At 40.0% G+C, this 26,945-nt stretch overlaps 1 protein-coding gene across 1 annotated transcript in view; it reads right to left on the reverse strand.

Moving 5' to 3' along the window:
* Window positions 1-26,945, reverse strand: part of Astn2 (astrotactin 2) — an 887,273-nt gene that overhangs the window by 67,085 nt on the left and 793,243 nt on the right. The window lies entirely within an intron of this gene.

Consider the following 26,945-nt stretch of genomic DNA (forward strand, 5'->3'; position numbering starts at 1 on the left):
CCTAGGGACTCAGGAGGCTGAGATCTGAAGATCACGGTCCAAAGCCAGCCTGGGCAGCAAAGTCCGTGAGACTCTTATCTCCAATAAACCACTAGAAAACCGGAAGTGGCTCTGTGTCACAAGTGGTAGAGCATTCACCTTGAGCTGAAGAGCGCAGGGACAGCGCCCAAGCCCAGAGTTCACGACTGTCCAAAAAAAAAAAAAAAAGAAATGAAGAGAGGTAGGCTGCTTATCCCCCAGCTCCTGAGTTTCATGAATTGAAACCTCTTGATCTGAGTGCTCATTTTATCACACACTTTGAGCTGGGCTGGGAGCTCCCTCAGACTTATACCAGGCTGTAGGGCAGAAGGGCGACGTGTATAGTTAAGATCACTATCGACCAAGTTGACTTTCCATCACAACGTGGTGGAAACAGCTCTGTGCCAAGAGGTGGCCTCAGAGGTATCTGCGACAATGACCTTATCTCAGCCTCTGGGGATCTGCAGACAGAACAATTACTCTGACTTCCTCCTTGATGAGGTCTAAGACAGGTGTGTTAGACCTACGGTTGGAACAGTTCACACACAGTCATTGGACACTTGCTAGGTGCCAGGGGAAGGATTACAACTATGGGTTACAGCTCTGAACCGCACAAATAATGCCCATTCCCTGCGGTGTTCACAGCTTAGCAAGGAAGAATTACAAGAGTTGCTTTTACGTGAGACCCACCAAGGAGTCCTGCAACTGATTATTAATGCAGAATTTAATATTAACTCCAGAATTAATATGTGCTTGGCTAATAGAGCCTTTCCTTTTTTCTACAGTTGGATTAATTATGGCTGTAAAAACCCTCGTCATCCCCTAAGTCTTGAGGACAAATGATGCTAATGCATTTGGCTGGAGTGGGGATTGCTACCATGTGTGAGAAGAGATGATTTTGGGGACCAGATTGGGAAAGAAGAGAAAGCACCAAGGGAAGCCAAGCCTCCCTCCCCCCCCCACCTTTCTTTAAGGACCACAGTGTTCATGGCCTGTCTGGCAATCCTCAATAGACGGCTTTCTTTCTTTTCAAATCACATTCCCAAATGTAACACTTATTGTGAAGAGGAAAGAATCAACTGTACGAAATGTGCTTTTCATCAGATTCTCGCTGCTTCCAACACTTCCAACTTTCTCTAGGCTGAGCACTTCCTTCTGCATCTCCTTCTCTGTGCAAAAGAAGGGGGGAACCAAGAAAGTTGTTCCTGGTGGGTCCATTGAGACACTCTGCCCACAAATGTGAGGAGACAGCATGAGCAGGGTTCTGCTAGTAGGACTGGAGTTAGAGTTGTCGTTTTTTATGAAGAAAAATAGACGAGTCCGAGGGCTGAGGCAAATTAATGATCACATGCCTATTGCATGGTGTAATTAAGACTTAAACCCAGGTTAATCCAGTTCCAAAGCCCAGTGTTTTATTACTACAAAACATGCTTTCTACTTGCTCTGTCTCTATGAGCCTCAGTTTGCTTGTCTCTGAAATGAGGATGTCAGGGTCTATTGACTGATGAGGTAGTATCTACTGCATAGGCTTATGAAGAATAAATTGAGTCTATGAAAGCATCTAAATGGCATGATACCTACACAAGGTATACAGGTAAGGTAAATCCACACGATGATTAAAAAACAATGCCAAAAGGTGGGAGAGGAGGTATCGGGGTATACTAATGTCCAGCTACAAGGCACACCAGGGTGGACAAAATGTGACGGTAAACCTGGAAATATATTCATACATTCACCCATGAGACAGAGGAACTCCAATACCAGGAAGCTAACTCTCCATACAGAGAAAGGAGGATACTAGAAAAACTGGAGCTAACTTCCCAGTATGGGAACTTCATATTCTCTGAAGAACTGTCTTTCCTGTCTTCCTTTCACTCAGCTGAAGCTCCACCTCCTCAGAGCTCTCTGTACTGCCTGGGCTCATGTCCATAATGCCCCTGGTCTTCCCAACGTCCAGCAGAGTGTGAGAGAACACAGTCATTATTCATTACAGATCTGATGAATGAATGGAAGGTAGAGGGAGACGGGAGAGAGAACGACACCGTCAACACATGAGAAAACTCATCCTTTTGCTCATTCCCAACATCTTAAATAAAAGTTCGAATTTGCCACCCCTCATCTCTGTCCAGCAAAATTTAAGGCCCCCTTCTCCTTGGCTCAGGCCAAAATTTTCTTAATAAAGACCCAGAAACACAACGAATCAAACAAAGGTTGGACAAATGGGATTGCATGAATCTGCAGAGCTTCTGCAGGGCAAAGGACATAGCTAGCAAGATCAATAGAAAATCCACGGATTGGGAGAAGATCTTCACTAGCCATACAACGGACAAGGGTCTCATATCTAAAATATACTTGGAACTCAAAAAATTAAATCCCCAACAACAAATCCTTAAAGAAACAACTGCCCAATAAATAAGTGGGCTAAAGACTTACAGAGAAACTTCTCTGAAGAGGAAATAAGAATGGCCAATAGACACATGAAGAAATGCTCAACCTCTCTAGCCATAAAAGAAATGCAAATCAAAAACAACATTGAGACACCACCTCACCCCAGTTAGAATGGCTATAATCAAGAACTCTAATAACAACAGATGCTGGAGGGGATGTGGACAGAAAGGAACCTTACTGCATTCTTGGTGGGAGTGTAAACTTGTTCAACCACTCTGGAAAGCAGTATGGAGGTTCCTCAAAAGACTCCACATAGAGCTCCCCTATGAGCCAGCAAAACTATGTTTATCACAGCATTATTTACCATAGCTAAGATATGGAACCAACCCAGATGCCCTTCAGTAGATGAATGGATCAAGAAAATGTGGTGTGGTGTGTGTGTGTGTGTGTGTGTGTGTGTGTGTGTGTGTGTGTGTGTGTGTGTGTGTGTGTGTGTGTGTATGTGTGTGTGTGTGTGTGTGTATGGAATTCTATGTCTCCATCAGAAAGAATGGCATCACCGCATTTGTTAGGAAAAATTGTATTAAGTGAAGTAAGCCAGGCCCAAAGAAATATAGGTCCCATAGTTTCCCTTATTTGCAATAACTAGTTCAAGTAGGGCAAGCAGAAAAGGTCAAAAGCTATGTACATATGACCATATAAGATGATGTTAAGTGAAATGAACCCCAAGATAGGGACACAACTGTTGTTTGCTTGCTTGCTATTGTTTTTAATGTACTTAAAATGTACTATGTGATTTTTTTTGCTTCTTTTGTATGTGCTTCACCCACAGTATAGCCCCTGTTTTCACTCTATTTGAAGTCGGTGCCCTGCATCTTGCATATATATAATTTGGGGAGGGGAAGGGAAATGCAAAATGTTGAAGTAAGGATACAGGTTTACCCATTGTAACAATGAGATGTAAAAGACACTATTTTAAAAATGAACTTTACAACTTGGGGAGGGGAGGAGTTGGGGAGGTAAGGAGGGAAGGGATGGCAGGGAAAAACAAAGGAGGAGGTAACAATGCTCCATAGGAAATGTACTCATGACCTTACTCATGTAACTGTAACCCCTCTGTACAGTATCTTTACAATAAAGAAAAACAAAAAAATAGGGCCCCCTTGACTGAGTTCCTTTCACAGTGGTCCTTAAATCATTATTAGTTGTCTACCCCTGCCTCCATGGCCTGGAAGGGTTTATAGGAAGGACCTGTCCTGAGGTATTCACCATCTGAGCATGAGTGACTGGACTTAGGAAGAATGAGTAACTGGATGGACAATCATGGCTTCCTACTAAGTGGAAGAAGGCCCATGGGGTGCGAGGTGGGGGATGCTAGGGTACTTTGTCTGGCCAAGCCCTCTACTGTGTCACCCTCTACCATTCACACTGACTGTTAATTCTGTGACTGACTCTTCTTCCCCTTGACAGGGATTGCCTTTCTCTTTCTATAGCCCTCTCCTTCTGTATACTCCCAGTGCTCCATCCTATTTCAGCTTCATACATCTGAGCTGAGGAAGATAGGACAAGATGGACATGAGAATTCCTGTTTTACAGAAGGGAAAACGGAAGCTCAGGAAATGAATACATGCACCTGAAGAGATACCGGGACCAGATCATGCATTTCCTAACTCCTACTTCTGTGGTTTACTAGTGACATCATGTGCTCTCGTCACCACATGCCACGTGGATCACGTGAGCTGATCCATGACTGATGTATCATTACAGCCACCCCTGGAAACCTAATTAGGTGTCCTCCACATGTGACTATCCAGTTAGACAATTATATTACATTCCTTCTTCTCTTTGAAGAGGGAAAGTAGAGGAAGCATTATTTTCAGCCTGGGTTCAAATGCCGGCTTTGCTAAATGGTGATATCAAGTCAGAGAGCCTAAGTGTGACTTAAGTCTCACTAAACCTCATTTTGTCTAACTGTGAAAGGGCTATGGGGCATGCCTGCCTACCTCATCAGAAGCAATGGGATCTCACAGAGAACTATTTTAGACACTATTTGCCAAACACTGAGCAAACTATCTTGCACATGGTAGTAAACACTCAATGAATACTGGCTTTCTTGTTGCTATTACTACCAAGAAAACTCCCAGTTCATGAGACAATTTGCATGAGGTAGGGAAAAAAATGAAACAAATTCAGCAAACCAGAGAAATGACTTATCCTGTGTATTTAGTGATACCTTAATTTCCTTCCTTTCCTCCCTCTCTCTCTCCTGCCTTCTCTCCCTTTCTCCCTTTTTTCCTTCCTTCCTTCCTTCGTTCCTTCGTTCCTTCCCTCCCTTTTGGCAATACTAGGATTTGAACTCAGAGCTTAGTGCTTGCTAGGCAGGCAATTTGCCACTTAATCCACGACCCTAGTCTTTTTTTTTTTTTTTGCTTTATTATTTTTTCAGGCATGGTCTTGTGGTTTTTTTGTTTTTTGCTTTTGTCCTGAGGTCAGAACTTACCACTTCTTCTCTTTCCCAAACCATAATCATACAAATAACATCCACAGAGATGAAAAATTGCTGTATATCAAAAACTTCTTCACCTTTTCTAAATATCAAATGAAGGGCTATGATTAGCAGATAGCTGGTATAGCTTCAGTACATAAATGAACTCTGCTTTTCCTCTGCTTCCTAGGTGTATGAGAAAAAGTCATCTTATAAATACACATCTGACCAGGAGTTCCAAAGGCAGCCCAGTGACCCCATCAAAGAGCCAGGATGAGTTCCTGAGCCCCATTTCCTTCTCCAACCTTGCTTCTTCTGCATGCACGCATGCATGCATGCATGCATGTACATATGTGTGCATACACACAAAAGTAGCTCACCCTCCCTATCCCATTCCTGGAGGCATCTTCTGGATCCTCCAGAAGGGTGGAGAGAGGCCTGGGCAAAAATGAGTCAGGTTTTCTGGTTGTGAGAGCAACATTTCACACCATTTCACAGGGCTGAGGTGAATCATTGTGAGGTGGGACCTGGAAGGTGGCAGACAAGGGCGGATTTCTGGTGTGTGTGTGTGTGTGTGTGTGTGTGTGTGTATGTGTGTATGTGTGTGTGTGTGTGTGTGTGTATCTGTCTGTCTGTCTGTATGTATGTCTGTATGTATGTTTATGAGAAAGACAGAGAGATTGGGAAGGACAGAAAGAGAGAGAGAGAGAGAGGGAAACCAAGATGAAGTGATAGAGGTAGCAAATGCACTGCTGGAGATGGATGGATGCCCTTGAGAATTTGGGGTAGTGGAGGTAATGGGAGATGAGTTAGGAGTTAGCAGTTGACTACCATTTTCATCCAACTTCTTCTACCTAGTCCTCCTATCCACAGACAGATTTTTTTCACCTTCAATGAAAATGACTCCCTTGATACCCATTTACATTTAAATTTTCCTTTCAATAGAAGAGAAGAACCAAGTCTACCATCAAAGCTATGAAAGGAGTATTAAGCTGGAAAACTTGGTTGGTCAGTTTTTCCTGTTTAATACATACTTTTGGTTACTCCAAATGAGTAAACATATTATATAAGTTCCTAATGCAAGCTGGGTGCTAGTGGCTTATGCCTGTAATCCTAGCTACTCAGGAGGCTGAGATCTGAGGATCATGGCTCAAAACCAGCCTGGGAAGGAAAGGCTGTGAGACTCTTATCTTCAATAAACCACTAGAAAACCAGAAATAGGGCTGTGGCTCAAGTGGTAGAGCTCTCGCCTTGAGTTGAAGAGCTCAGGGCCAGCACCCAGGCATAGAGTTCAAGCCCCATGACCACCACCACCACCAACAACAAAATTCTTAATGCATACACAGGCCAATAGGTTGATACACTTACACACATGCATGTATGTTAAATACACGCCTATTATATGTAGTTCTATACTACATAGATATATCACCCAAATATACAATGTAATGTACACAGATCATAATTCATAATTATATTTATGAATGTGTACGTGTATTTGTGTGTGTTTGTATAAGTAATCCATCAAATTTGGACAGGTCAGGATTTTCAAATATCTTCTTCCCTCTTTCGATCATCACAGTGCCCCCCTCAAGTGGTAGGGTAGCATTATCATTCCCACTCTTCTAATTCATAGGAACTTACAGTTTTGTTAAAGACTCCAAGAATTCACATACCTCTGAGCTAGCACACATCATGTCATAGTTCCCTCCCTACATTTACTCAGGCTGACATTAATGAGATTAAGTAATACAAAGTTTATTTCTGGAGTTGCAAGGGCCCAAAGCCCTGAGAAGCTTTTCAGGGCTTCATTTATAGACTGGAAGACCCGTTCTTAGAGAGTCATTGGTAGCATGTAGGGCCTCTGTGTAAATTATAAAAGGAAAAGAAAAGCAGAACCTCTTCCTTAAGACACCCGGTTTGCACCTATCTGAAAACTCTTCTAACATTCTGATGTCTTAGAACAAAGCACCATACCAATAACGAACATGTCTGTAAGATTCACAATTAGGATGAAGAGATTTTAGATGCAAAGAGATTGTAAACTGCAAACCCTGTACAACTGTACCTGACAGTAATATTAATATATTATTAATAATATATTTATAATAACTCACATAAGTATTAATTGTATTAGATATTACACTTTTCAAATATTTCATCTCACAGCAGCTCTGTGTGCTCATTATTTTTCCAAATGTACAGATGACTCTGTCCAGATTCAGAGAGTGTCAGTAACTTCCCCAAGGCCACATGGCTGATTGCAGAGTCAGGATATGAGTTTTATTGAAAAGCCTGGAGGTCAGAAGTACTTTTACACTCTCTGCAAATGATCTTTACATTGTCATTAAATATGTTTACTGAGAATAGTAGGCATTCTACCATCATAGGGAGCAACAAAACCCAGAAAGAGGAAATTATTTGCCTAAAGTCACATCAGATTACTGCCTCCTGGTTTCCAACAGTTTACCCATCCCTTCAGATGAATTAAAGAGTATAAATTGATTCAGACATCTACAATATTTCTTTTTGTCCTTCCTTTCTTCCTTTCCTTCCTTCCTGCCTTCCTCCTTTCTCTCACCTTTGTTCTCTCTCTTTTTCTCCTTCCTTCCTTCTTTTCTCCCTTCTTTCTTCCCTTCCTTCCTTCCTTCCTTCCTTCCTGTTTTAGAGGGGACAGCATGTGAGCTTTGAGGGCTTTGAGCTTGCTAGATAGATGTTCTAACACTTGAGCCACACCTCCAACCCTATTAATTTCAATTATTTTTCAATTAAGGTCTTGTTTTGGGGGATCACCATCTTCTTATTTGTATTTTCCAAATGATAGGTGCCCGTCATTATATACAGGCTTTTACTGGAGAAGATAGGGCCTCATAATTTTTTTTCCAATGCTGGCCTCAAACTGCTAACCCCTCTCTCACCATCTCTAGGATTAGAGAAATGAGCCACCATGCTTGGCCAGACTTTTTTTTTTTTTTTTTTGGTAAAGCAAAGGAAAACAGAAGTCTGCTACAACAGAAAAGCATTGTCTTTGGATTCCAAAAGAACTGGGCTTCCTGCCTTTCACATTCTCATTTCTAAGACAAAAATAAGTATTTTGACTCCAGGATGTGTGATGTAAAATGTCTCTCCCAGGGCTTGCCCTTCATGCATAAAGAATGTCCCTAAGACAAGAAATGGCTAGTCACATTGTACTAGACCTTTATACTGAGTGTATAAACACATGCATACCCATAGCCACCAATTCCTAAACAGTGGAGGAGACTCAGCCAATCCAAGAGCTCCCCACCACGTCAGTTACAGACTCCTCTGGACTTGCAAAGGCTCAAAGCTCTGAGAAGCCTCCCCCCATCTCCCCCGCTCCCTGCTAACTGTGCCCTGGCTTAGTGCTTTCTCAGCATGCACCAAGGCCTGTGTTACTGTTATGCCCTCAGCCTAGTGCTGACCCTCACTCAGCTAGTCACGGAGTTCACCCCCTCATCTATTTCAAACTTCTGTTCAGACACCACCTTTGCAGGGAGTTGTTCCCTGTTCTCCTTAAATAAGGATATATCTTCAGCCTCTAATCAAGTATCTTGTTTCACTCCCCTTTCAAGTACACAGTCACTGAAATTGTCTTGCACATCTGTTATCATCCTCCTCATCCCTGTCAGAACACCCGTATATCCTCACATCTCATCCTGGGCTTCTAGAATACAGTAGTGCCTTGCACACAGCAAGTACTCAGTAACTAGTAACTGAATGACTTAAATCGCAGTCTGGCAAGATGTCCACTCTGGCTCCATTAATACAAGAACAAATTGGGGCCCAGGCTGGTGAAGAAACATCTCTGAAGGCCTTCCTCTGCTAGGTGCAGAAGTCAGACTCAAACCCAAACTCCTTTCCACCCCACTGATTTGTGATTCTAGTTACTATTTGCATACACTGGGAAGAGCGGTTATTTGGGATTCTGTCTCTTAGATCAGAAGCCATAGGAAATGAAGTTATGAGAAATAGTTTCTCCATGAGTTCCCCATGACACAGGCTTTTCTGAAGGACAAACAATGGTCCTGGCCTCGAGCTGGGAATAGACAACAAAGTCCACATGTGCTGGACCAAGCCTGAAAGAGGAAGGAATTGATATCAAGTTGGGTAGACAAGGGAGGAGGATAGGGAGAGGAATGCTCTAGCCATCTCCAAGGCTCAGGAGAGTGAGGCAAAAGAACGCCAGTTACCCTTTTAGAGTAATTTCCGCTCTATAAAGAAGTAATGACCTCATTCCCTCTAGGTTTCCATTGGCCTACTGGCGATGGCCAAGTCTTGCAGCGGAGGAAACAGCTCACTGACTTTTTAGTTCTCTGGAGAGAAAAGGAAATTGGGCTTGGACTTGGGTTATACTCTGACTTACTTTTTACTTTGTGACTCACCTGCCCTCTGTAGACCTTAGTTCTCTATTTAAAGATTTTGGGGGAAGCCTAAAGGAATTCTGGGGATTGGTTTAGAGGAGGCAATGTAGACAAGTTATATCCCATAGCATGTGTCAGTGGTCTAAGTCCTTGCTTACGTGTACTTGGTCTGCCTACAGAATACTCCCTGATCCTCTCAGCAACACTGTTTTGTAATGAAGGAGAGGATACAAATTCATGGAGATAGTGAGCAAGAAGTTGGAGATTAGAACTCACAGCTACCCATGTTCATCATAATTTGTCCCACCTAGATGTATAGTTGAAATACTGCCATTTGATAGTCTCGAGGTTAGAGCTGGAGCCAGTGGAGACCAGTGAGGACAATCCTCTGTTTACCAGATAAGGAAACTGTCATAAAGAGGAAAATGGATGCCTAAAGGGATGCAGTAGGATAAAAGCAGAATCTAATTAAAACTGAAACCCATCCAGACATTTCTACTCAACTAGAAAGAAGATGAATGAGTCAGTGATCCATATATCTTCATTGTTAGCCAGTTAAAACCAGTGTGGGAAGCCAAGCATGATGGTTTATTCCTATAACCTCAACTACTTGTGAGATCAAGGTAGGAGGATCATAGCTGGAGGGTAGCCTAGAAAAAGAGTTGGTGAGACACTTCAAAGACCAAGCAAGGAGTAGCATACCAGCCTCTAATCTCAGTTATTTAGGAAGAATAGGTAGGAAGATGAGTCTGAAGCTGGCCCTGGGCAAAAACATCTTATAGGAACAATAACTAAAGCCAAAAAGGATGGGACGTAGGCTCAATGATAGAATGCTTGCTGAGCAAGCACAAGGCCCCTGAGTTCAAGCCCCAGTATCATCCCACTTCAAAAAAAAAAAAAAAGCGGGGGGGGGGGGCGGGTAGGGAGGTGGGTTGCTGATTGGTCTGAAAGGCTAAATTTCCTACGAGAAGTAATTTCCCAGGTCTTCTCTGGACAGCAATGTTCCTATACATATCCCACCTAGGGACAGCGCCCTGTGGATATTCAAAAAAATTCAATGTTATCAGGCATTCATTCATAAATCAACAAATAAATGCATTCTCAGGCCAGAGTCCCTCCTTGCTCCTAATTATTCCTGGCACCTTCCCAGTGTAATACTCTCTGTGGGTCATCTTCTCTCTTGTTGGATACATTCTTTCCAATCTTTGGGAATTTAGCCTTCAAGTCCCCAAGCCTAAGGTTTATACCCACTTCCCTTTCAATTTGGAGACTTTACTAAGTTACATACATTGGGAGGTTTCACAACTCTTCCCAACCTTCATTTCCTCACCTCTGCAGTACCATTAGTAAAAGTCTTCTGCGGGCTAGAGTGAGGATCATGATGTCAAATGAGTCCTTTGAGGTAGGCACAACACATTCCTTACAAGGTTGATGTATCATGGTCAACATTTTTTTTATCATCTTGGCCAGAGTTTCAGACTGCTGAGATTTCAGTCTTATATCTTATTCACTCTTCCGGAACTTCAGCTCCTATTGTATACGTCCTTTCAAAAGTGGAGCTTGGGCTGGAAAGGTGGCTCAGTGGTAGAATGCTTGCCTTGCATGCATGAGGCCCTGGGTTCGATTCCTCAGTACCACACTAGCAGAAAAGGCCAGAAGTGACTCTGTGGCTCAAGTGGTAGGGCACTAACCTTGAGCTGAAGAGTTGAAGGACAGTGCCCAGGCCCAGAGTTCAGGCCCCACGACCGACAAAAAAGTGGAGCTCAAGTGGTAGAGCATCAGCTTTGACCAAAAAGGCTTTAGGCCCTGGGTTCAAGGCCTAGTATCAGCACTAAATAAATAAATAAATACAAATGTGTCCTTTCAACACAACTCATCATGCTATGTTGAAAAACGAACTTTACAACTTTGGTGGGGGGGGGGGAGGGTAGTAGTAGTAGTGGAGATGGGAGGGAAGGGATGGTAGGGGAAAAACAAAGGAGGAGGCAACAATGCTTGATAAGAAATGTACTCATTACCTTGCTCATGTAACTGTAACCCCTCTGTATGATATTTTCACAATTAAAAAACTTACTAAAAAACACAACTTATCAGCAGACTACGTGTGTGTGTGTGTGTGTGTGTGTGTGTGTGTGTGTGTGTGTACACCAAACACCTACCATTTGCAAAGCCAAGCCCTAATTATGGAGGCCTTGTTGGCAACCTTGCCCACATGCATGGCACTTTACAATTTACAAAACACTCAAAACACTGTTCTTCCTATGTTTTGTTGCCTATTTATAAGAGTATATGACTTACTTTCATATTAATGAGAGAGGAAAACTGAAGAGCAGAAAGAGAAGTTGGCCTATCTTAACCATAGTAGATGAAGAATGTCTGTGAAAGGATCCAGGATTTGAATCTAACTCTGTAAACCCCTTGTCAAATACTTTCCTCATTATCTGTGTTCACAAGATGAGGGGATGAGGAAAGAAGAGAAATGGAGGTGCTAGCACTGAACAGATGCTGTGAAGAAGGTATAAGCCAGGGCTCTTGGGCAAGGAAGAAGTAGCCTCAGAGATCTTCACAGGCACCATTTTTGCAATTGACAGTATTGAATGCAGGACTGAACTTCTAAACATGTTCTCTCAGAAGCTGAAATGACAAATCATTCCCACTGGGATATAAATATGATTTGCTACCATTTTTTCTTATGATAGCTTTGGTTAGGGGCTGACGTCTCAAGAGGCAGAAAGACTTGAGTCGTAAGCCAGTCATCATTTGGCCTTGGTTGGTTTAGAGAGATGGGCATGAGACCTAGATGTGAGGAAGGGTGCACCGGAAGGCTTCTGAGAAAGGTTTCTCCCTCTCTTAATGTAGAAGCTCAGAAAGAGACTAGTTTTTCTTCAGTGCATGTCTGGATAAAATGCTTAGAAGCCTTTCAAGTTCTTGTCCTAGCAGTGGAAAACCTTCAAGTCATTTTGTGCTGCCCATTTGAGGAAGGACCAGTGCATAATTGGGGGCAGAAACATAGGCACTACAGAGAACCAGAGACGGATGTCTGATGGGCCATGCACAGATATACCCCAACTTTGGACTTCAGATAATGGTACCATGAGATAATTGCACCGTTACAGTCAATCTGAATTAAGATTACTGTAACACTCACCCAAGGACCACCTGATTCTTTCTGCAGCAATTTTGTGCAGACTTTTACTTATGGTGTTATAATCTAGCTCAAGAGGAAGTCAGGAGTCAAAATACTAAATATAGATCTTCTCTATGACTCAACCATATACCACTCCTAGGCATCTATCTATCTTGAGCATCATAAGCCAAGATATGACAAAGACACCTCTACATCCATGATCACTGCTGCACTGTTCACAACGGCCAAGATATGGAAGCATCCTAGATCCCTACAATAGATGAGTGGGTCCAAAAAATGTGGAATCTATGCACAATGGAATTTTACACATCCATTAGAAAGAATAAGATAATGCCATTCACAGGGAAATGGATGGAATTAGAACAAATTATGTTAAATGAAGTAAGTCAAACTCAGAGAGATAAATGGTACAAGTTGTCTCTGATATGAAGAAATTAGATCCAAAAGACACTGGGATATGATAAATTATACAGGATTCTAGAGACACACAGTGAGACCAAAAGAGGCTACTCTTAGGAGAGAAACACAGAGACTCAATACCTATGTGCCTCTTCATATTTATAAAAAAATAATATACGCACTGAAACAAACTCCAAAACATAGAAAAAAGATCTCTCTTTAATTTTTGGATGATTCTATCTTCTTTTCTTTATGTATGGTGTATTCAACTGTGTATCTTTGGGAGGGTGGGGAGGAGGATACAGAACTCAAGGGAAATGGGGTGAAAAAGTACAGCATTAGTGTGTAATTCATGGGACTCAGAGTGAGGGAACAGAAGACACTGTATGAAAGGAAATGTTCTCATTACCTGATTCTTGTAATCCCTCTGTACATGACCTTTATAATAACAATAAAGTAAATTAACTTAAAAAAGCAGTTGACAGTCACTAATAATAAAGTAAAAATTATTTAAGAATGTTTGGTTTTTTTACTTTTAATCACCCATACAGGCCAGCTGCTCAAATACATTCTCCTTGGTTGTCAAACTTTATTGTGTATTGGAATTACCTGTGGCAGTCTTGTGATGTTAAAACACAGATTGATGGACTTCTCACCCCCCACCTACACACACACACACACACACACACACACACACACACACACACACACACACACACACACACACACACACTCCAGATCTACCAATTTAATAACAATGTTTAAGATTTTAAAAAATTATCAAGATCTCAGTTAATATTATTGCTGCTGGGCTGAGTATCATGCTTTGGGAATAACTGATTTCTACTGTTGCATCATAATTTCACTCACAGGTATCTGCATGTCCATATGATTTCTTGAGCAAGAGAAACAGAAACCTTGAGCCTTGTAGTCACGTACAAGCATACTTTTAAGAGAATGTACCTTTCATTGAATGTCATCTTTCAGGTGTGCTTTGCAGGAATAAAGGATGAAATTCAAACCTCCAGATGCTGATTATTTCAGATTCAGAGAGCTTAGGAGATAGACACAAAGATGGAGCGATAACAAGATGCAATTGCCATCTTCATGTTCTGACTAGAGGCAGCCACCAACATGTTTGTGAGATCAGACAAATACTATTGTCATGATCAATGTGTCCTTGTCATCCCTTTACGCATTCTTTCTACATCCCTCACCTCTCTTAATAGTCACATGTAGGTGAACATTATGGTTATAATTAGCATGAAGAAGAGGGAAAGGAGGAGGGAACAGAGGAGCAAGCAGGAGAGAAGTGGAAGGGAGAGATGATTCCCATCCCATAGTTTTGGAAGCTGAGTGTGAATGACTTCTCCCTGTTGTGCAGGAAGTACATTCCTGGGCTATTTCTCAAACCCATATTTATCTGCCACCAAATTCTATAATTTTCTTTCTGAGTCATCATGCTTGTTGTCAGTTGAGTAGGCACAGGTGTTAGCTATGGGTAAGAAAACTAAAAATTTATGAATTCTAGAGCGATTTCATTTTTCAAAATAAGTGAACGCTTCATGTGTGTTCAAAACCCACAGAATCTTAAATAGCCCGCACCCCACAACTACAGTAAAAAAATAAATTTTACAAGAAGCAAGGACAACAACAGTGCCACACTGTTTCATGACTGCCCCTGAGGGCTACTAACTTATTAAGAGGAGAACTTGGGGTGGACCTCAGTGGCTGAGTATTTGTCTGGCATTCAAGGCACTGGGTTTGATTCCCAGCACCAAAGATACAATATGAGACAAAACTTTAATGAGCTTGGCTTTTGGATCACCAAGCCAATTAAATAATTCTGAGACCATGTTTTTAGTTGACAAACATAAGAAGGGTCAAAAGATAGTATAATAGGAAAGGTGGAGATAAGATAGAAAGTCTATCAGTCAAGAGCAGTTTGAGGAAATCAAGTTTGCGTTTGAGATGATGTAAACACCCTGACAAGGACGTTTTGATCTATGGTAAGAACAAGAGGAATGAGAATAAGTCTATTTCTCTGAGGTGAAGCAAGAGCATTTGGTCACTAGTAGAGCTGTCTTGGCTTCCTGAGACAGCAGGTTATTAAACATCTTCAAGTTTCCATTTCAAGATTTTTGTTTACATTTTTGTTGTTATTATAAAGATGATGTACATAGGGGTTACTGTTACCCAAGTCAGGTAAAGAGGACATTTCTTTTTGGACAATGTCACCCCTTCTTTTACTCGCCCCTCCCCCCAGTTTTTCCTTCCTAACCCCACCCACAAGTTGTAGAGTTCATTTTCAACATGGTGTCTAGTGAGTTCCAAGGCTGCATCTGTTCACCCTTGTCCCTCCATTTCTGTACCTCCCCTTACATTCCCAAAGACATACAAGTAGACAAGACTTAAAGAAACACAAACAGCAACAAAAACACCCTCTTGTTTCTATTTCCTGGAGTTCATTTCAATAAATATTATTTTGTATGATCAGATGCACATAGGCATTGCACCTTTGTGTTCCATTCCTAAGAATATCCTCCTTTGGTCTCAAGTTTTAGCACTGAAGTACAGAACTATGACAACAGGCAATAAGATATAGAAAGATCCTAAGAGACACTTTAAACCACAAGGAGCTCTTGTGATTTTGACAATAATGGTCACATATGCAGAACAGAAGAGGCTCAAATGTGTGGCTGCCAGGTTTAGCTTGGGTACGCATGGGTACTTCCTATTTAGCCAGGCTTTTTGACATTAGCTTCAAGTTTTATTTTCCAAAAGCTATCATTTGCTAACCCAAGAAGTTCATGGACCTTACTTCACAAATTATTGTTTTGCTGTTTCAAAAGTCTTCCATCATGAGAATTAGCCCTTCTCAAGGCAGCACAAAATCAACCCATGAGGAAAGAATTCTAGGGCAGAGATGCATGGAATGTATTTCATGGCCAGAGCTCGTTGGCTTTACAGCAAGAAAAAAAAGTTCATTTAAAAAAAAAGCACATAGTGACAATGCTTCGATGTTTAGATTTGGACTGTGTTGTCCTAAAACTGTTATGCATGCTTCACTGGAAATATCTGTAAGGTAGTTTGGAATTCCCCAGTTAAAGGAAGAGAAGTGGAATAATTCATAGTGGTAGAAATAAGGCCCACCGATAATCTGAGTAGCTTTTGCATAAGTGTGTGTCCCTTACCAGCATAGGAAACTTTTTTTTTCTATTTTGTTACAGACTTACCTACTAGGTGCTATGTGAAACATAACTAGGTTGGCGGCAAGGCAAGTACATTACTATGTGAGCCATGGACCATAAGCAGCAAGGGTAAAATGTTTCCATGGGAGAATGTGGTCAGAGTCACCTTCTGTGTTGTAGTGCCAGAAACACCTTCGCGTCTCAGGCTTTCCCTGATTTCTGGGAGGCAGCATGGCATCATGGAAAGAGCGGTGTATTTAGAACTAGATCACTTGATTTTCAGTCTACTTTTCTGGCTCTCTGGACTGACATAAACTCTCAGAATCCTTATCTGTCTACCAGGTCAGGAAACTCCTATCCAATTTGGCTTTTATGAACAGTAAGGAAAAATAACATTGAGAATTACTTTGAAAACTCTACCAAAACCATTTTAAAGACCTCTTAGTAACTCTCAAAAAAAAATCTGCCAAGGATTAGCCTTGCGTTTTAACATCTATACAGAAGAACACACTCACTTCTAAGTGTCAGAGGACCCGGATTCCCTTTCTCCCTGTAGAGATCTGCCTGCTTTTCTCTCTAAGCTGCCTGGGCGTCTCTAATCCAACAACTTCAACTTCCAAAATTCACAATCTTGTAGGAGAAGTGTTAGGAAGCAATGTTGTGCACATGTGGACCATATATGGTGAAGATGGGATTCGTTCTTTGACCCTTGTGGGAGAGTGCAGGTTGGAGAATGGGAGATTTGGCATGATATACTTTCCAGAGCACAGGTGCCTGGTAACTTGGTGACTCCTAAGGTCAGGATGGAAACTTCCTTTGCTCCTCTCTTCTTGGCCAATTTGGGAGGTTTTTTTTTTTCCTTTTGTCTTTATGTAGTTGTACAAAGGATTTGCCATCCGACAATGCAGTTTATGATATAATAAATGCATTTTGATCAACGTCTCCCCTTTCCTCATTCCCACCCACTCCACTCACTTTTCTTAATTTTGTGGGATATACATGCATTCTCCCTACTTCTTCTCTTCATTCCTCTACTCATGGCCCCTTGACCCTGTCCCATGCCTTTCAAGTACCTGTTTACTGGTGTTGAGTTCATTGAACTTTGACTTTGCTTTTCTAAGAAATTACACTATTTGAGTTCTCCTTTGAATCTGACATATTTCAGTTAGTACATTTGCATACACTTGCATACCACCAATCTGGGAGTTTTTTAATGATTTCTGCTTTTCGTACGTAGTATAGTGAGCTAATCAATCAAGCATCAGATCTAAAAGTTATTCATGTCTCCTCTAGCATTAGTACCTGTATGGAGTGACAGTGACCATCGGACAAAGGAAAAGCATTCTAGCAAGCCACCTCCATTAAACAGCAGCAGCAGAAGGATGCATTGAGAATTCCCAATGTGCCTTACCACTTCTTTATGATCTCCTTCCAACCTAAGTCAAGAAAACCCTGGCAATACTCATATGAATTACTAAAGGGTCCTTTACATGGTCCCAAAAGAAATGTACTCCTTACCTGACATATGCAACTTTCACTCTTCTGTACATCACCTTTGTAATGACAAATAAAAGTAAATAAATAAGCCGGGCTCATATCTGAAATCCTAGCTATTCAGGAGGCTGAGATCCGAGGACCATGGTTTAAAGCTAGTCCCATCAGGGAAGTCCTCCAGACTCTGATCTCCAACTAATCACCAGAAAACTGGAAGTGGTGCTGTGGCTTAAAGTGGTAGAGCACTAGCTTTAAGGAAAAGAGCCCAGGGACAGTGCCCCAAGTTCAAGACCTACCATCAACAAAACGAATGAATTACTGAATGAATGAATGAAGGTCCATACCAATTATAGCATCAGCTAAGAGATAAAAAATGCTAAATGAGAGCATGAAGTCCTGAGTTCAAGCCCTGATACTGGCAAAAAGAAAAAATGAAGGAAGTAAAGAAGGAAGGACAAAAAAGAAAGAAAAAAGGGGTAAATTCCAAAGCATGTAAATTATATCTCAAATAAAGCTGATTTCAAAAGTAGGGATAAATAGGGATACAGGTTGACCCATTGTAACAACGATATATACAAGACACTATGCTGAAAACAAACTTTACAACTTCAGAAGAGGGGCGGGAGTAGTTGTGGAGGGGAGGGAAGGGATAGTAGGGGAAAAACAAAGGAGGAGGCAACAATGCTTGATAGGAAATGTACTCATTACTTTGCTCATGTAACTGTAACCCCTCTGTACAGTATCTTTACAATAAAAACATACAAAAAAGCTGATTTCAAGACCTATGAGGGAAAAACAAGAAAAATTGACATTATCAACCTCTTGGATGTTAGAGAAGACAAAATACAAGGGGAAAAAATCCCACAGATTTCAATTACTCTAAATAAAAAAGAGATTTTAAAAAAGCAGGTGATGAATATAAATGCTATAAAGATTTTTGTTTATCTCAAATGATATAAAGTTTGCTTTATATCACAATTATCACAAGAATGATGTAAAGAAACATGAACAAAATTAATGAGTTCTTTCAATAATTATATAAGTCTAAACATTCTGTTAATAAGAAAGCATTGAGTAGGGTTCAGCTGGCATTCTCTTCTTTGCTTGCTTAATGGCACTAAAAATTAAAAGGCTATTAAAATGAATGGCACTTCCATGTGATAAAAATACAGTATGTGTCTTACAGTCATCTAGTCAATGACTGGCAGTAAAATACTGGCTATATTTCTTGCCTTTTCTATTGCTCAGTTTTTATATCCTTGCAGTAGATTTATTTATGAGAATCCTCTTAATTATTGTCATAATTTAAATTTGTGTTTATGACTGGTGGGAAGTTCACCATTTGTAAAAATCCTGTATCAGACTGTTGCCTTGAAAAGTAAGGAAAAGATCATCACTGCCTAAATTCATCTTCCACTGAATGGAATAGAAGACCAAAGTAACACAATTTCCCCCATGATTTTCTGTGGACCTTGATTTTCTAATCTTCTCTGTACTGCAGACCTCCAGACATCTGAAGATGAATGGCATCACTCCTTCAAAAAAGCTTTGGGCCTGGAGATCTATGGAGTTCACTATGGCAATCAATTTCTTGGGCTTTGGCTTTGGGGTCAGTGTTAAAAATGACCATCCAGTCTGTAGGTATCTTCTGTGTGCAAAGCATCAATGAGAACACCAAAACTCACGAACCCCAAAGAGAGCTCGCGCAGATTTGGGACTTTTGTTTTTTTTTTTTTTGTCGGTCATGGGGCTTGAACTCTGGGCCTGGGCGTTGTCCCTCAGCTCTTCAGCTCAAGGCGAGCGCTCTACCACTTGAGCTACAGTGCCACTTCCGGTTTTCTGGTGGTTTATTGGAGATAGGAGTCTCACGGTCTCTCCTGCCCGGGCTGGCTTTGAACCGCGATCCTCAGATCTCAGCCTCCTGAGTAGCTAGTATTACAGGCGTGAGCCACCAGCGCCCGGCAGATTTGGGACTTTTGAAAGAGAAGAAACATAACAGAAGATGAGAGTAACTGCTTCTCAGTTTCATAAGTTAATAGTTTTTAAGAAATTTGAAATTTTCTTTTAGTAGGCTGTTGTCATAAAAGATAATTTTTGTTTAAAATGCCAATTCCCATATATACTGTTTTTTTTTTTTTATTTCAGCAGTCCTCAAAAACAAGTGAGAAATTAGAAATGTCTGATGCTGCAGAAATCATTAATAATGTCATGGGCAGCCAGATAATAAAACAGTATATGCACACACAAAGATGCTCACAAAACGTTTGTGATGCTGTGAAGAAATGAATGGGGAGAGAATGAGCCAAGAATTCAATGTGTATTCTATAAAATTACAAAGCATGAGGGAAGGGGTAGGTTGGCAGGGATGAGTGAAAATGTTGAAAGGGGTGACATTGATCAAGATGCACTGTATTCATAAACTGTTTGTTAAATGGTAACTCCTTTGTACAACTACTTAATGATAATAAAGGAAGAAAATTGTGAGACAACAAAAGTACTCTGCAAAATTATAAAAAGAAAACTTTGAAAGCTATGTCTAATGAGAAAATCTGAAAACCATGTATAAAATATGCACTGACCATATAAAAATATGCCAAAATTATGATCATATTAGACTGATAGAGTTCTGAGTGATCTCTGCATTGCCATTCTATAATAAGTACGTGCATGATACCATGTTCTATCATAAAAGTTAATACAATCTCATTGTCATCATTTTCCTCATTTAAAAAGGTAAAACGAGGCTCATCATTTTAGGGAATAAAGAAAAAATCTGTAAATCTGCCATGTTAGCATAAAGAACTCTTATATTAACAATGGGTGAAATATGAGAACATTATTTAAAATACTTCTATAAGCCTTTTTCTCGAATAACCAGATGGCATACTCACACACAGACACACACACTCTGCAAATACATACACATGCATAGAACAGAGTATATCTTTTGAGCCATTGTGAGGCTATGTAGCCTATCAATATGCATCTTGAGAACCAAGCCTAGTACACACAGTGCTCTTTGAGGCAGGATGTTCCAACTAAGCTCTTTCATTTTAAATCATAGTAGAGTGGGTCAACAGTGACAGTTTAGCCCATGACAGTGCACTCACATATTTACCTCAGAATTAGAGCACTGCTAAGACACAGGAAAGACCAACAGCTGGATGAAATACTAGAAATGGACACCATGCCCTGGTGGAAGTAGAGAGAGGAGGTGAGAGATGATGAGTCCCCAAAAGATGGAGAGGGTGGCATGTGGTGTCTGATAATCCCAAATTCCTTCACAATTGGAGATGTTCTTCAGCTCTCAAGAAAAACACCAACACCTGATAGCCCAGATACTTTCATTAAGATGTCCCATGAACTATTCTGAAGCCAGCTTTCTTCAGCAGTAATATTTAATCTATTTTCTTTTATTTCCTTTCTATCCTATGCAGTCACGAACATCCTTACATTGAAACCTTTTATGAGCAAGCCTTATTCGAAGAAGTTAAGTCTTTTGATGCATGTTGCTAACTGGACTTCAAGAAAGTTTTAGAAATTTACATTAGCACCAACAAGTTACAAGTCTTGTAGTTTTTAATGAAATAAAAAGGCAATACATGTTGTGACTTGTAAAATCCTCTAAGAACCATTACCTATGAAAAGGCCTAAACAATCCCATCACTTCAATTAAATAAGCTGTTTTAAAATCAAGTTAGTCCATGTTAGTATGTTTAATACATTTGGTCAAATACATTTGGACACTATAATGGTGTCAGGGAGAGAGGAGTAAGCTTTCAAAGCAATTTAATGTGCACAGACACTTCTCCAAAGAGAACAAATAGCCATTAAATATGTGAAAAAACTATTTCACCATCTACAGGGATATGGAGATCAAAACTCACTTGAGGTCAGATGCCAGCAGTTCATGCCTGCAATCCTAGCCACTCAGGAGGCTGAGATTGGAGGACCATGGTTCAGAGCCAGCCCGGGCAAGAAAGTCCATGAGAGTCTTATTTCCAATTAGCCACCAAAATCTGTAAACAGAGCTGTAACTCAGGCATAAGAGTGCTCTCCTTGAGTAAAAAAGCTCAGGCCCTGAGTTCAAGCCCTGGGATTGGCACAAACCAAACCAAGCAGGCAAACAAAAAACCCCCAAACTAAACTGAGTCTCCATAGTTGTAATCCAATTCAATCAACAAACAAAATGCTAGCAAGGATGTGGGGAAAAATAAAAGCATTATACATTGTTGGTGAGAATTTAAATTAGTGCTATCACAAAAAAAACAATATGGAGACTCCTCAAAAACAAACAAACAAACAAACTACAATTAGAACCACCATACAATCCAGCTATACCACTTCTGGGTATATCAACAAAGAAAATGAACTAAACATATCTCAGAGATGGTTGCATACCCATGCTATGGCAACACTTTTCACAAAAGTCAAGCTATGAAAACAATTTAGGTGTGTACTTCCAAAAACAAAAAAAGAAAACACAACACACACACACACACACACACACATATACACACATACTAATAGAGTATTATTCAGCCATAAAGAACAAAATCACACCAGCTGCAGGAAAATGGATGGTTGTTATGATAAGCAAAACAAACCACAGGGTTGGGAAAGTGGCTCAGTGGTAGAGTGCTTGCCTTGCATGCATGAGGCCCTGGGTTCAATTCCTCAGCACCACATAAGCAAAAAGAAAAAAAAGCCGGAAGTGGTGCTGTGGCTCAAGTGAGCTGAAGAGCTGAGGGATAGCGCCCAGGCCCACAGTTCAGGCCCCACAACCGGACCAAAAAAAAAAAAAAAAACCACATGCAGAAAAGCAAGTAGCATATGTCTACTGTCGTATGTGTTTTGAAAAGTAACACAAAAGTGTTAGGAAAGAGGACAAGAAATAGAGGGAGTGGAGAGTTAGGTAAGAGAGGGCAGTTGAGAGAATGGGTAATGGCAAAGGATGACATACATACATCACAATGAAACCGTTAATGTTTGCAACTAATATACATTAATGACAATAAATTTTAAAACAATGTACACAAATATGGGCAAGTCCAAGTTATGTATTGTAGGACACAGATAACGTTTAGGAATCACAGAACAATATCATCAAGTCATATTCATCAGGGTTGTTTTAAAACTAGTTTGGAACAAACTTGATGTTCATCTTTTCAATAATCCAGTCCTAAAAAAAGTCACAGTTACTGTGTGGTACATAAATATAGAATTTTTTTGTTTATTGTAAATTGGATGCAAGGTAATAGATAAGTACCTTAAAGACCATTTGTAAGTTTTTATGTATAAAGAAGATTTTAAGGAAATGAGAGGAACTCTTCAGACTCATCGGTTTGGAGATTATAGAACAAAGCCATCATAATTTTAAGAGAAATTGCTACTTGAAAAAACAAACAAACAAACAAGAAAATTTTGGTCTGTGCCAAGGAGACCTAGGGTTTCTCCTATTCCTTCCTGTAATGTTTTCAGGGTGTCTGCTTTGACTTTGAGGTCTTTGATCCATTTGGAGTTGATTCTGGTGCAGGGTGATATATAAGGATCTAGCTTTAGTTTTCTACAAGTGAATAACCAATTTTGCCAGCACCATTTACTGAAGAGGCTGTCTTTTTTCCATTCTATTTTTTAGCTCTCTTATTGCAGATTAGGTGGCTATAGGTCTATGGGTTCATTTTTGGTCTTCAGTTCTATTCCGTTGGTCCTGAGGTCTGTTCTTGTGCCAGTACTAAGCTGTTTTGATTACTATGGCTTTGTAGTAGAGTTTGAAATTTGGTATTGATATTCCTCCAGCACTGTTCTTTCTGTTAAGGATTGTTTTTGCTATTCAGGGTCTTTTATTGTTCAATACTAATTTTTTTATTGCTTTTTCTATTTCCTTGAAGAATGAGGTTGGAATATTGATAGGTATGGCATTGAATTTGTAGATAGCTTTAGAAAGTATTGCCATTTTCATGATGTTGATCCTTCCAATCCAGGAGCATGGGAGGTTGTTCTACTTCCTAAGTTCTGCTTTGATTTCCTTTTTCAGGTTCTGAAAGTTTTCATAGTAGAGGTCCTTCACTTCTTTAGTTAAGTTAACTCCTAGGTATTTTATTTTTGTGGGGCTATTACAAAAGGAATTGCTTTCCTGATTTCAGCCATGTTCTTCTCATTGTTGGCATGCAGAAAAGCCATTGATTTTTGAGGGTTAATTTTATACCCTGCTAGTTTGCCAAAGGTTCCAATAAGCTCAAATAATTTGGAAGTGGATTCCGTGGGATTCTTTAAATACAAGATCATGTCATCTTCAAAGAGGGAGAGCTTTACTTCATCTTTCCCTATTTGGATCCCCTTTATTGGACAAATAGGATTGCACGAAGCTCCAGAGCTTCTGCATGGCAAAGGACATAGCTAGCAAGATCAATAGAAAACCCATGAATTGGGAGAAGATCTTCACTAGCCAAACAATGTACAAAGGTCTCATATCTAATATATACTTAGAACTCAAAAAACTAAATCCCCCAAGAACAAATCCTTAAAAAAACAACTGCCCAATAAATAAGTGGGCTAAAGACTTACAGAGAAACTTCTCTGAAGAGGAAATAAAAATGGCCAATAGACACATGAAGAAATGCTCAACCTCTCTAGCCATAAAAGAAATGCAAATCAAAAAAAACATTGAGATTCCACCTCACCCCAGTTAGAATGGCTATAATCAAGAAATCTAAGAAAACAAAGGAGGAGGCTGCAATGCTTGGTAAGAAATGTACGCATTATCCTGCCCATGTAATTGTAACCCCTCTGTACAGTATGTTCTCAAATAAAATAAAATAAATAAATTAAAAAAAAAAAGAAAGCCAACTGATTGGGAGAAGACCTTCACTAGCCATACAATGGACAAGGGTCTCATACTAAAATATACCTGGAACTCAAAAAATTAAATCCCCCAACAACAAATCTTCAAAGAAACAACTGCCCAATAAATAAGTGGGCTAAAGATTTAAAGAGCAACTTCTCTGAAGAAGAAAGAAGGCTATCCAATAGACATCTGAAGAAATGTTCACCCTCTCTAGCTATAAAAGAAATGCAAATCAAAACAACATTGAGATACCACCTCACCCCCGTAAGAATGGCTGTAATCAAGAACTCTAATAACAACAGATACTGGAGGGGATATGGCCAGAAGGGAACCCTACTGCATTGTTGGTGGGAGTGTAAACTTGTTCAACTACTTTGGAAAGTAGTATGGAGGTTCCTCAAAAGACTCCACATACAGCTCCCCTATGACCCAGCAATCCCACTTTTGGGCATTTACCCGAATGATCACAAACAGGACCATACTAAAGATACCAGCACAGCTATGCTGAGATTTGGAACCCACCCAGATGCCCCTCAGTAGATGAATGGATCAAGAAAATGTGGTATATATACACAATGGAATTCTATGCCTCCATCAGAAAGAATGACATTGCCCCATTTGTTAGGAAATGGAAAGACTTGGAAAAAATTATAGTAAGTGAAGTAATCCAGGCCCAAAGAAACATAGGTCCCATGGTTTCCCTAATTTGCATAACTAGTATATGTCTGAGTCAAGCAGAAAAGGTCAGATAAATTGATGTTAGGTGAAATGAACCTAAGGATAAGTATTCAAATGTTCTTTCTTTCATGCAATTGTTTCTAACATATTTATAAGATTATTTCTTTGTTGCTTTGTATGTCCCTCCCCCACAGTATAACTCCTGCTTTCACTGTATTTGATGTCGGTATAATCTGTGGAGGGGAAGGGGAAAAACAAATCATTTAAATAGGGATACAGGTGGACCCATTGCAACAATGAAATATACAAGTTGTTATGTCAAATAACGAACTTTACAACTTTAGCCAGGGGGTGGGGGTGGGAGGGGAGATGGGAAGGGATGGGAAGAGGAAACAAAGGAGGAGGGTACAATGCTTGATAAGAAATGTACTCATTTTCTTGCCCATGTAATTGTTACCCTCTGTACAGTATTTTCACAATAATAAAAAAAGAATTAAAAAAGAAAAAAAAAAAGAAATCTAAGAACAACAGATGCTGGAGGGGATGTGGACAGAAGGGAACCCTACTAAATTGTTGGTGGGAGTGTAAACTTGTTCAACCACTTTGGAAAGCAGTATGGAGGTTCCTCAAAAGACTCCACATAGAGCTCCCATATGACCCAGCAATCCCACTTTTGGTAATTTACCCAAATGATCACAAAAAATGCCACACTAAAGCTACTAGCATAACTATGTTTATTGCAGCATTATTTACCATAGTTAAGATATGGAACCAACCCAGATGCCCCTCAGTAGATGAATGGATCAAGAAAATATGGTATATATACAATGTAATTCTATGCCTCCATCAGAAAGAATGACATTGCCCCAATTGTTAGGAAATGGAAAGACTTGGAAAAAATTCTATTAAGTGAAGTAAGCCAGGCCCAAAGAAATATAGGTCCCATGGTTTCCCTTATTTGCAATAACTAGTACATGTGTAGGACAAGCAGAAAAGGCCAAAAGCTATGTACCATATAAGATGATGTTAAGCGAAATGAACCCCAAGATATGGACACAAGTATCTTTTTTCTTTCTTGCTATCGTTTTTAACATATTTATAATGTACCATGTGATTTTTTTTTTTTTGCTTTGTATGTTTCTCCCCCCATGACATAACCCCTATTTTCACTGTATTTGATGTCAGTGCCCTGCATCTTGTATATACACTTCTCTAGTTCAGGGAGGGGAAGAGAAAAAACAAAATGCTTAAATAAGGATACAGGTTGACCCATTGTAACAATGAGATGTACAAAATACTATGTTGAAAATGAACTTTACAACTTCGGCGGGGTGGGGGGGTAAGTTGTGGTGGTGGGAGGGAAGGGATGGTAGAGGAAAAACAAAGGAGGAGGCAACAATGCTCAATAGGAAATGTACTCATTACCTTGTTCATGTAACTGTAACCCCTCCATACAGCACTTTTACAATAAAAAAAAAAAAACGTACAAAAAAAAAGACTTAAAAGAAGTTATAAAACGGAGTTACAAATATTCAACAAGAAATGTACTCATTGCCTTACTTATGTAACTGGAACCTCTCTGTACAACACCTTTATAATGAAATTAAACTAAAAAAAAAAATAAACAAAAAACAGAGTTACAGTTGGGTACTAGTAAGGTAAGTTGATGTTAGGCAAAATGATCTCCAAGATAAGTATTCAAATGTTTTTTCTTTCATGTGATTGTTTCTAACATATTTATAAGATGATTTCTTTGTTGTTGTGTATGTCCCTCCCCCACGATATAACCCCTGCTTTCACTGTATTTGATGTTGGTATAATTTATGGAGGGGAAGGGAAAAAACAAATCGTTCAACTAGGGATACAGGTGGGCCCATTGCAACAATGAGATGTACAAGTGGGCCCATTGCAACAA

The sequence above is a fragment of the Dipodomys spectabilis genome, unplaced genomic scaffold (genome assembly GCF_019054845.1).
Source record: "Dipodomys spectabilis isolate Male_0828 unplaced genomic scaffold, ASM1905484v1 ptg000046l, whole genome shotgun sequence".
Lineage (NCBI taxonomy): Eukaryota > Metazoa > Chordata > Mammalia > Rodentia > Heteromyidae > Dipodomys > Dipodomys spectabilis.